Genomic DNA, 10000 nt, shown 5'->3' with positions numbered 1-10000 from the left:
AATCTATTACGCCTAATGGCGGCAAGCAATTTACAAACTGAAGTAGTTACAGAGAGATGAATGTCGCGCAGGACATTGTGGAATCTAAATAAATCAATAATTACCAAGATATGGAAATCTCATGAATGAATCCAAATTATTCTGTTAGAGATATTTGTAGAGAGAGAGAGAGAGAGAGAGAGAGAGAGAGAGAGAGAGAGAGAGAGAGAGAGAGAGAGAGAGAGAGAGAGAGAGAGAGAGAGAGAGAGAGAGAGAGAGAGAGAGAATGAGAGGGAGAGAGAGAGAAAGAGAGGGAGAGAGAGGAACCAAATAAAATCTCCTGGCGGCAGCCAAGGCGAAAAAGAGAAAGAGAACGTACCACCCGGTACGGAAGGGGTTAGGATTGCGGCGCGCTCCTCACCGATTGAATTTGGTTTCGGAAATCATTACTTTCGTAAATTCATATCTCTTTCCGACTTATCTCCACTTCTTGCGAAAGTATTCAGAACTTTATACTTCTTCTATGGGCAGAACCTCCGGGAAAAATTAAAATTAAAAGGAATAATAAAAGAGATAGAATTAGAGTCAGATAGATAGAGAGAGAGAAGAGAAAGAGAGATGGGGAGGGGAGAGAGGGAGGGGAAAGAGGGAGGGAAGAGATGGAGGTGAGAGAGAGAGAGAGACTGAAAGACAGAGAGAGAGAGAGAGAGAGAGAGAGAGAGAGAGAGAGAGAGAGAGAGAGAGAGAGAGAGAGAGAGAGAGAGAGAGAGACAGAGAGAGGGAGAGAGGGAGAGAGAGAGAGAGAGACTATCGGTTGTTTTAAGAGAAGGTTAGATAACTCTAAGGATGGGGGTGATAGGTGATAAAGGACATGGAGCTGCCTAGTGTAGGCCTTATTGATCTTTTGCAGTCTCCTTCATTTTTATGTTCTAAACTGAGCCAGAACAAAATTAACAAAGATTCTACAGGGCTCTGAAGGTTGAAGTCTGGACTAACGAGCGAGTGGAAGCTGGAACCAACAATTCCACGCAGGACAATTCAGTCCCGACAAATCAACGTAAGGACAATTCAGCGCCGATAATTCAGGGTAAGGACAATTCAGAGCCAACAAATCAGCGCAAGGACAATTCATCACCGACAAGTCAACGTAAGGACAATTCAGTGCCGATAAATCAGCGCAAGGACAATTCAGTACAAGGAAAACTCAACGCAAGGGCAATTCAACGCAAGGGAAGAAATAATAAAAAATTAACAGCATACAAAGAAAACAATAAAAACTGTTTAAGGTAGTTATACGAGTAGTTGTAACGTCAACGTGAACTAGCTGTGTCTTATTGAAGAGTAAAACTTAAAACCTTTTTTCTAACAATATAATCATTTTCATTTACTTCGCTGTCGAGGAGATGGTATTTGTAAATAAAAAATTTGGAGCGTTTTTGATTTGGTTAAGGAAGACCCACCATTGACCTGCAATTCATTAAAAGGTTGGAACCTAAGTCTTCAAGTATCAATGGATCATAACCACCCAACCTTTTATAAGTTTAAGTTTCCCAAACTAGAAGAGGATGATACGGAGACAAGGATATTAACAATAAGAGCTGGAGACGAGGATGTTTCCAATCAAGGCATAAATAAAAAACAAAATGATAATATAAGACATGATATTGAAACTCAAAATGTGTCAAAAAGAAATAATCAGGAGTTTCTTAAAACTATGTACTTTAATGCTCGTAGTATTAGGAACAAATTTCAAGAAATACAGGCGTATGTCAAAAGCGAAAATCTCGATATGATAGGAATAACTGAGACATGGTTAAATGGTACAGAGTTCGAAGCTGAATTTAATATTGCGGGATTTAAACACTTTCATCAGGATAGAAACCACAAGAAAGGTGGGGGTGTTCTATTGTACGTTAAAAACAATGTTCATGCTTGTGTTTTAGAGAAAGTGAAACAGGATGCATATGACAGTTTGTGGGTTGAGTTAACCCAAACAAATGGACAAAAAATGAATATAGGTGTAATATATAGGCCAAAGACATTATCATTAGCAGACGACAAACTGTTATTTCAAGAACTGTCTAGTTTCTGCAACCGGGATTTATTGATAATGGGTGATTTCAATTTTACTGACATTGATTGGATGACCCTTGAACATGGCCATATAGGTAGTCGCTTGATTGATTTTCTTGGTGACAATTACTTAATTCAGCATGTAAAAGAGCCCACAAGATATGGAAACTTACTCGATTTATTGATCACTAGCCGCGAAAGCATGGCAACTGATGTAGAAGTCGGTGAATCTGTTGCAAATAGCGATCACAACTTAGTCAGATTCAAACTCCTAAACAATTTTAGAATAGATACTTGTGCTTCTAAAATACCCGATTTCAGTAAAGCTCAGTTCATAGAACTACGTCAGGAGCTTCAGCTTACAGATTGGGAGGAAAAATTAAACGAAAGGCCTGTAGATCAGATGTGGGAAATATTTCAAAATACGCTCACTAAGATGATTCAAACTTACATTCCTTTTAAGGACAGACGTCCCCCAAATCAGGCTCGCCCAAAGTGGCTCGACAAAGAAACTGAAAAAAGTATTGCTAAAAAGAGACAGGCTTATAAGAAATATAAGTGCTCGGGTGCATCTAATGACTATGAAAGTTATGTATCAATACAGAGAGATTTAGAAAAGACAATAAGAAAAAGAAAACGACAATACGAAATGAACATCGCTGAGAAATCCAAAGAGAATCCCAAAGAATTCTATAGTTACATTAGAGATAAAAAGGTTGTTAGGAATCACATTGGTCCACTATTATCTGCTGACGGTCAACTTGAATATTCAAATGAAGGAATGTGTAATCTCTTAAACAATTATTTTAGCTCGGTATTCGTAAACGAAACACCTCAAAGTGAATTCCAAACTGAAACCTGTGAAAAGTCTGGGGTAAACTTACTCACTACGGTAAATATAACAAAAGAAACAATTAAAAGGTGTATAGACAAACTCAAAGTTAATAAAACACCAGGGCCTGACGGTTGGCATCCAAGAATCTTAAAGGAAATGAAAAATGAGATTGTTGTTCCATTAGAAATTATTTTCAAGAAATCCATCATATCCGGAGATGTCCCAAGAGAATGGAAGCTAGCTAACGTTACTCCCATATTCAAAAAAGGTGACAAAAAGAAACCAAATAACTATAGGCCTATTAGTTTGACTTCGATCGTAGGAAAAATAATGGAAACTATCATCAGAGATGCTATCGAATATCATTTAGAAAGTAACCGTTTGATAAATGATAGCCAACATGGTTTCAGACGGAAACGTTCTTGCGTGACTAACTTACTCGAATTCTACAACACAGTTATCTCGAATTATGACAAAAGAAACAATATAGATTTGATATATCTAGACTTTGCAAAAGCTTTTGATACCGTCCCACACGAAAGACTACTTACTAAATTAGCTTTGCATGGAATAAGTGGTAGCCTATTAGGTTGGACTAGTAATTAGTTGAAAGGTCGAAAACAGAGAGTTGTTTTAAATGGAAAAACTTCTGGATGGAAAAGTGTTGCAAGTGGAGTTCCTCAGGGTTCCGTTCTTGGGCCACTTCTATTCATAGTATATATAAATGATATAGACCATGGACTAAAATCTACTGTTTCCAAATTTGCTGATGATACAAAACTGTGCGGAGTGGCAAATGATCACTCAAACCAATTAGATATTCAAGAAGATTTAGATCAATTACAGCAATGGTCTGAAAAGTGGCTAATGAAATTTAACACAAGTGAATGCAAGGTAATGCACATAGGTAAAAATAACAGCAATTACGATTACAAATTATTTGGAAATTCGTTAACAAAAGTGGATAGTGAAAAAGATCTCGGCGTAATTATCAGTAACGACCTCAAATCATCCAAGCAGTGTATTTCAGCCTCTGAGAAAGCAAATAAGATTCTGGGATTGATTGCGCGATCGTTTGATTTCAAAAGTCCATCACTCATTAACAAGCTATATAAATCGTTAGTTCGTCCACATTTGGAATATGCTGTTTCCGTATGGTCACCGAATCTCATTAAAGACATTGACAGACTGGAAAAAGTACAACGGCGAGCCACAAAACTGATTCCAAATATTAAAAATAAATCATACGAAAATCGACTTAAGCACATGAATCTGTTTTCCCTAAAAAAGCGTAGACTCAGAGGTGACTTGATACAGGTCTTTAAGATTTTAAAGGGAATTGACAACATCAAAAGTGACAAAATTTTCACATTGAATGAGAATCAGACAAGAAACAATGGTCTCAAACTGTCCGGAAATAGATTCAATTTGGAAGTAGGTAGAAACAACTTTGCCAACCGTGTAGTTAATGAATGGAATAAACTTCCTGCACAGGTAGTGTAATGTAGTTCAGTTCGAAGCTTTAAGAATCATTTAGATAAATACCTAAGTAAGATGCTGTAATTATTATAATTTATGTTATATTATTTGTTTTTGTTTTGTTATAATTTGTCTGTCTGATTTTCATTTATTATTAGTTATATGTCAATTTATTATCATTTACTATTTACCTGTTTGTTTGTTATTCAACTATACCAATGCATTTATTTATGTATTTTAATTGTTATTTACATTGTTATAGTTTTAATTTATTATTAATATGATTTTTTTTTTTTTTTATTTTTTTTATTTTTTTTTTATTTTTTTTTTTTTTTTTTTTTTTTTTTTTTTTTTTTTTTGCATCCGACCTAGATATGGATCAAAAGGTCTCCTGTCGGCATGCTTTGCCTTTGTAATCCTTTGTAAAAACCAAAGGACTTTTAAAGTAATAAAGAATGAACATGGAAACCGAGCCAATAAATTGGAGAACTTGTGAACTCTAAATTACTAAATTGAACTACGAAATTAAAATAGTACTCATATTTCTATACAGATGTTTTCACTCTTAGTATGCTATTTTAATTAATCTGTTTGTATATAATTAATATATTTTGATAAATTTGTTTATTTTCTTGTGCTGAATTGCCCTTGCACAAGAGTACTTGCGTTTTATGAATTACCAAAGTGAACTACAAAAGATAATTAGTATTCTCTAAATATATTTTCATCATTAGTATGGTATTTTGATCAATTGTTTGTTTTAATCTTTGTTTGTTTCTTTGAGCTGAGTTCTCATTGCGCTGAATTATTCTTGCGCTGAATTTTCATGTGATGAATTGTGGGTGCTGGGTGGAGGCGAGAGAGTGGATTTGGCCATCACCTCCACATTACTCCTCCACCATGGAATCCCGGATGGCTCAGTGGTAACGAGTTCGTCTCAGCCGCAAGAGACCCGAGTTCAAATCCCGTGACGGTGGAAAAAAAAATCTATGTTGGGTTCCCTTCACGTCATTGAAGAGACCATAAGGCCTACACTAGGTAGTTCCATGCCCCTTACCACCTTTCATCTCTATCCATTAATTTATCTAATCTTTTCTCAAAACAAATAATTGTTTCAACGCTCACTACCTTTTTACTAAGTTTATTCATTCATTAACCAGTCTGTTGGTAAACCAGTTCTTGCCTATTTCTTTCTTAAACTTAAATTTGTCCAAATCAAATCCATTACTGCTGTCTTAATATGATGACCAAGCAAAACACCCTCTTGCTACATGCGGACTCAACCTGTGCAACAGAAAAAAATCTCAAGATTTCTCACGGAGTTGGTGCTCTCGACAGGCTGCAGTAAACTAACTCCCCCAATGCCTTCTCTTCCCCCCTCCTCCTCCTCTCTCCCTCCTCTTCCTCTCTCTTTCCCTCCTCCTCCTCCTCCCTCTCCCCTCCTCCTCCTCCCTCTCCCCTCCTCCTCCTCCTTGCCCCTCCCTCTCCCCTCCTCCTTCTCCTTCTCCTCCTCCTCCTTCACCTCTTCCTCCCTCTCCTCCTCCTCTCTACCTCCTCTTCCTTCCTCCCTCCTCCCTCTCCCCTCCTCCTCCTCCTCCTCCCTCTCCCCTCCTTCTCCTCCTTCCTCTCCCATTCTCCTCCTCCTCCTCCTCCCTCTCCTCCTCCTCTCTCCCTCCTCTTCTCCCTCCCTCCTCCTGCGATTGTCATGAATCACGTACAAGCTTCTGCGGCAGTTGGTCGTCCCAGGTGGTCTTCCCGAGGGCTCAACAGCTCTCGACGTCGTCTGAGTGGGTCTCCGCCGACGGTTAAAAGGTTTTCATCCACGGCTGAAAGGGTTCGAGCGAAAATCCTACCCTCCCCCCGGAGTTCGTCTTCGTCCCGGGAATGTCTAATTATATATTGAGAGCAGCCGAGTTTCTTCTTTCCTTTTTATTATACGAGCCCCGGGCTGTGCCCGTCCCGGCTTCTTCTTTAGTGGCCTTCGGCGGCAAGATGCTTTAGCGAAACGCGCGTTCCCACACCATCATTATCGTCATCATTATCATTATCATTATCATCATCATTATCACCATCATTATCATCATCATCTTCATCATCATCATCATTATCACCATCATTATCATCATCATTATCACCATCATTATCATCACCATCGTCATCATCATCACCATCATCATCTCCATCATCATCACCGTCATCAGTCACCCAACATTTTCAGATTTCGATTATTTCTAAAAACTATCATTTTTATATACTATGATGTACACGCACACGCACACACACACACACACACACACACACACACACGAACACACACACACATATGATAACTTTTATTTCCTTTTTTAATATGCGGGTTAAGCCTGTGCTGATTAAAGCTTTTCAGCGTAGAAAATAAAAACGAAGAAGAGTCACTTTTGACTCTTTCGACCCTTTCACAGGCGAAAGAGATAAAAGAATTCAGAAAGATAGAGAGAGATGAATGTGTTCCTTTATTCGCATTATTCAGCAAGTATTTTTCATTTATCTAATAGTAAAATATACAAATAGAAAATTGATAGATAAACGAATGAACGAAGAAATGAATAAAAAACAAATTGATAAGTAAATACACCAAAATGTCACTTCCCTTTATAAAAACAAATAAATAAATTGATAATAAATAAATACATTAATAAATGAATAAATGCACACATATACCAAACGGCCCTTTCTCCAGTATAAGAATAGATAAATAAATGGATAGATGAATAAATAAAGGAAATATATACAAAAAAATTATGTAATGCAGGTATGCAGTGTTGACGCGGGTTAAGCTCATTTCACACGTATCGACTTTTCGCCGTGCGCCGTCCACGACACGACGTCGTGCTCTCAAATAACCAAGGGTGTCTATGGACGCTTTCAGACGTCACGACCATGCGTGAAACCGTCCATAGACATCCATGTCCAAGTTTCAATTCTTCAGAAAGGAGACTAACTTTATAGTTTTTCTTCAAGTTCCCGGTAGACGATTTCATTCAACAGAGGGGGAGTCCCGTGGCTGAAGGGAGTTCCTAGGGGTCGAGACCCATCTTCAGTCCTTAGGTCGGTGTCACACTGTCCGGCGTCGCCGGTCCGGCTCGTCGTTGACTGCACCAGTCTCCCATATAAATCGAGAGGCTAAGATAGTAATTAAACCAAGGAGGGAGATGGTGGTCGTTATATAGCGTTCTGACTGTCGCCAGGTGATTTTATTAAAATAATTGATCTTGCAAACATACTCTGGCCGCATCCGGCTCCGCCGCATAGTGTGACACCGGGAACAAAGTGTACATGTCGCCTTGTTAAGTTGCCTGTAGTTTCATAATCAGTGACTTTATCATATTATTCCTGCTTCCCTCCCGGCACTTCATAAATATATTTCGGGTCATTAATCCGTCCGGCTAGATAATTAATTAGAAAATATGATGAAATGACCAGACTCGGCTTTGGTCTTCCGGATAACGAACTGCCTTTCATCAGAGTCCTCAACCTCAAGCACCGGCCGTCGAGGCTGCTGGCCTCAATGCACCGTGCCATAGCCCCCCACAAGCCCCACATCAGCTCCCACACCAACCCTACACGAGGGCCCGGACAACCCCAGGTGTTGACAACCAGGACTGCAGTGCCCAGTGCGCTGACGGGCCTCTTGTGTCTGTGTCTGAGTGTGTGCGTGTATGTGTGTGTGTGTGTATGTGTGGGACTGTGTCTGAGCGTGTGTGTGTGTGTGTGTGTGTGTGTGTGTGTGTGTGTGTATGTGTGTGTATGTGTCTGAGTGTGTGTGTATGTGTCTGAGTGTGTGTGTATGTGTGTGTGTGTGTGTGTGTGTGTGTGTGTGTGTGTGTGTATGTGTGTGTGTGTATGTGTGTGTGTGTGTGTGTGTGTATGTGTGTGTGTGTGTATGTGTGTGTGTGTGTGTGTGTGTGTGTGTGTGTGTGTGTGTGTGTATGTGTGTGTGTGTGTGTGTGTGTGTGTATGTGTGTGTGTGTGTGTGTGTGTGTGTGTGTGTGTGTGTGTCTGTGTGTGTGTGTGTATGTATGTGTGTGCACGCGCGTGCTCGAGTGAGAATATACTCCATTCTTCAACTGATCAGTAGTGATGATTTCGACCGCCAGAGGAACTTTATATACTTGAATTTCATAGAAAATGTCACCAATCTCAAATGTATAACGAGTCCATTGGCTACGGAAACTTTCTCTCGAAGACGATTAGAATGAAAAATTTTGTCTTTTGAAGTAACAAAATCCAAAGATAAAGTTACCGTAACGAAAGGGCTAATGTATGTATTAAAAATATTTTGTGTTATTATATATTTCTACATTTCTATCTAATTAATCTCCGTCAAGTTAGTTTGAACAGGTATGAGAAGACGGCTAGGGCTGTTTGGCTTTCAACATCCATCTCTCTCTCTCTCTCTCTCTCTCTCTCTCTCTCTCTCTCTCTCTCTCTCTCTCTCTGTCTCTTCCACTTAACTCTCCCTCTCTCCCTCCCCCTCTCTATATTTGAGAAACATAATGGAAGTCATCGAACTAATTTTAAAATGTAATCACTGCACTGTGGTCACACAATTATAGTCAGGGTAATAAGCTTTTAGACATTTTGTTAACCATATATTAATATCAAGGGCTTCAAGTCAGAGAGAAGATGAGATAGAGAAGTTTGCTGGAGTGGCGTGGCAGAGGTTGCCACAATTATGCGAGTCAAGGAATAGTATGAAAGAGGCCTTTGTTCAGCAGTGAACTCTAAATGGCCGGTTGATATATATATATATATATATATATATATATATATATATATATATATATATATATATATATATATATATATATATATATATACATAAAGACCTCCAATCATACTCCTGGGAGCAGCGATAAGCAAGAGTCCATGTACTTATTCGTGACCAATTCAGACAGTTTTCTAGGTCGACAGTACGTTACCAGATACCACGACTGCGGCGTACCAGAATGCCTTGAGGAACTTGTTTACCAGACTGTACACTCGAGGTCCAAAGTTTGTTTGCAGTTGCGGTTCGAGCAGGAGGAACAGTTAAGATCGTAAACAACAGATTGCGTTTGGGTAAATAATGCAAGCTGACGCAGCCATTTGGAAATTACTTATAGCCGCACAACTTTATTCAGATTAACAAAGACCCTCTGAGGGCTGAAAATTTTCCACAGTTAAATAAAATAGTCTGGCGTTCACCAGAATAAAATATATAGGTATGGCATTTCCAAAATTTGTTAAAAAACTTGGGGATGTCGGGGGGGGGGGGGTTCGAATCCTGGCCACGGGGCAGAGGTTAGGAAGGGGATCCACTCTGAGTAATGGTCTCCTCTCACTACTGCTCACCTTGGACCCTTCCGAGGCGACCTCAGCTTCCTCCAGGTATCCGTAGCTCCAGAGGCATCATACCATGGACACACCGTCTCCTGAATTCATGTATATTAACTGTTTCGGACCACCTGCAACGTTGAGATCCTAGAAGGCACCAGACACGCATACATACATATACCAAAGGCTTTTTCCCCCTACACGGGGGGTTACCAGATACCACGACTGCGGCGTACCAGAATGCCTTGAGGAACTTGTTTACCAGACTGTACACTCAAG

The sequence above is a fragment of the Oratosquilla oratoria genome, chromosome 6 (genome assembly GCF_046742065.1).
Source record: "Oratosquilla oratoria isolate Oo_2021 chromosome 6, ASM4674206v1, whole genome shotgun sequence".
NCBI lineage: Eukaryota > Metazoa > Arthropoda > Malacostraca > Stomatopoda > Squillidae > Oratosquilla > Oratosquilla oratoria.
The sequence above is the reverse complement of the archived record's forward strand: the minus strand, read 5'-3'. Positions refer to the sequence as shown.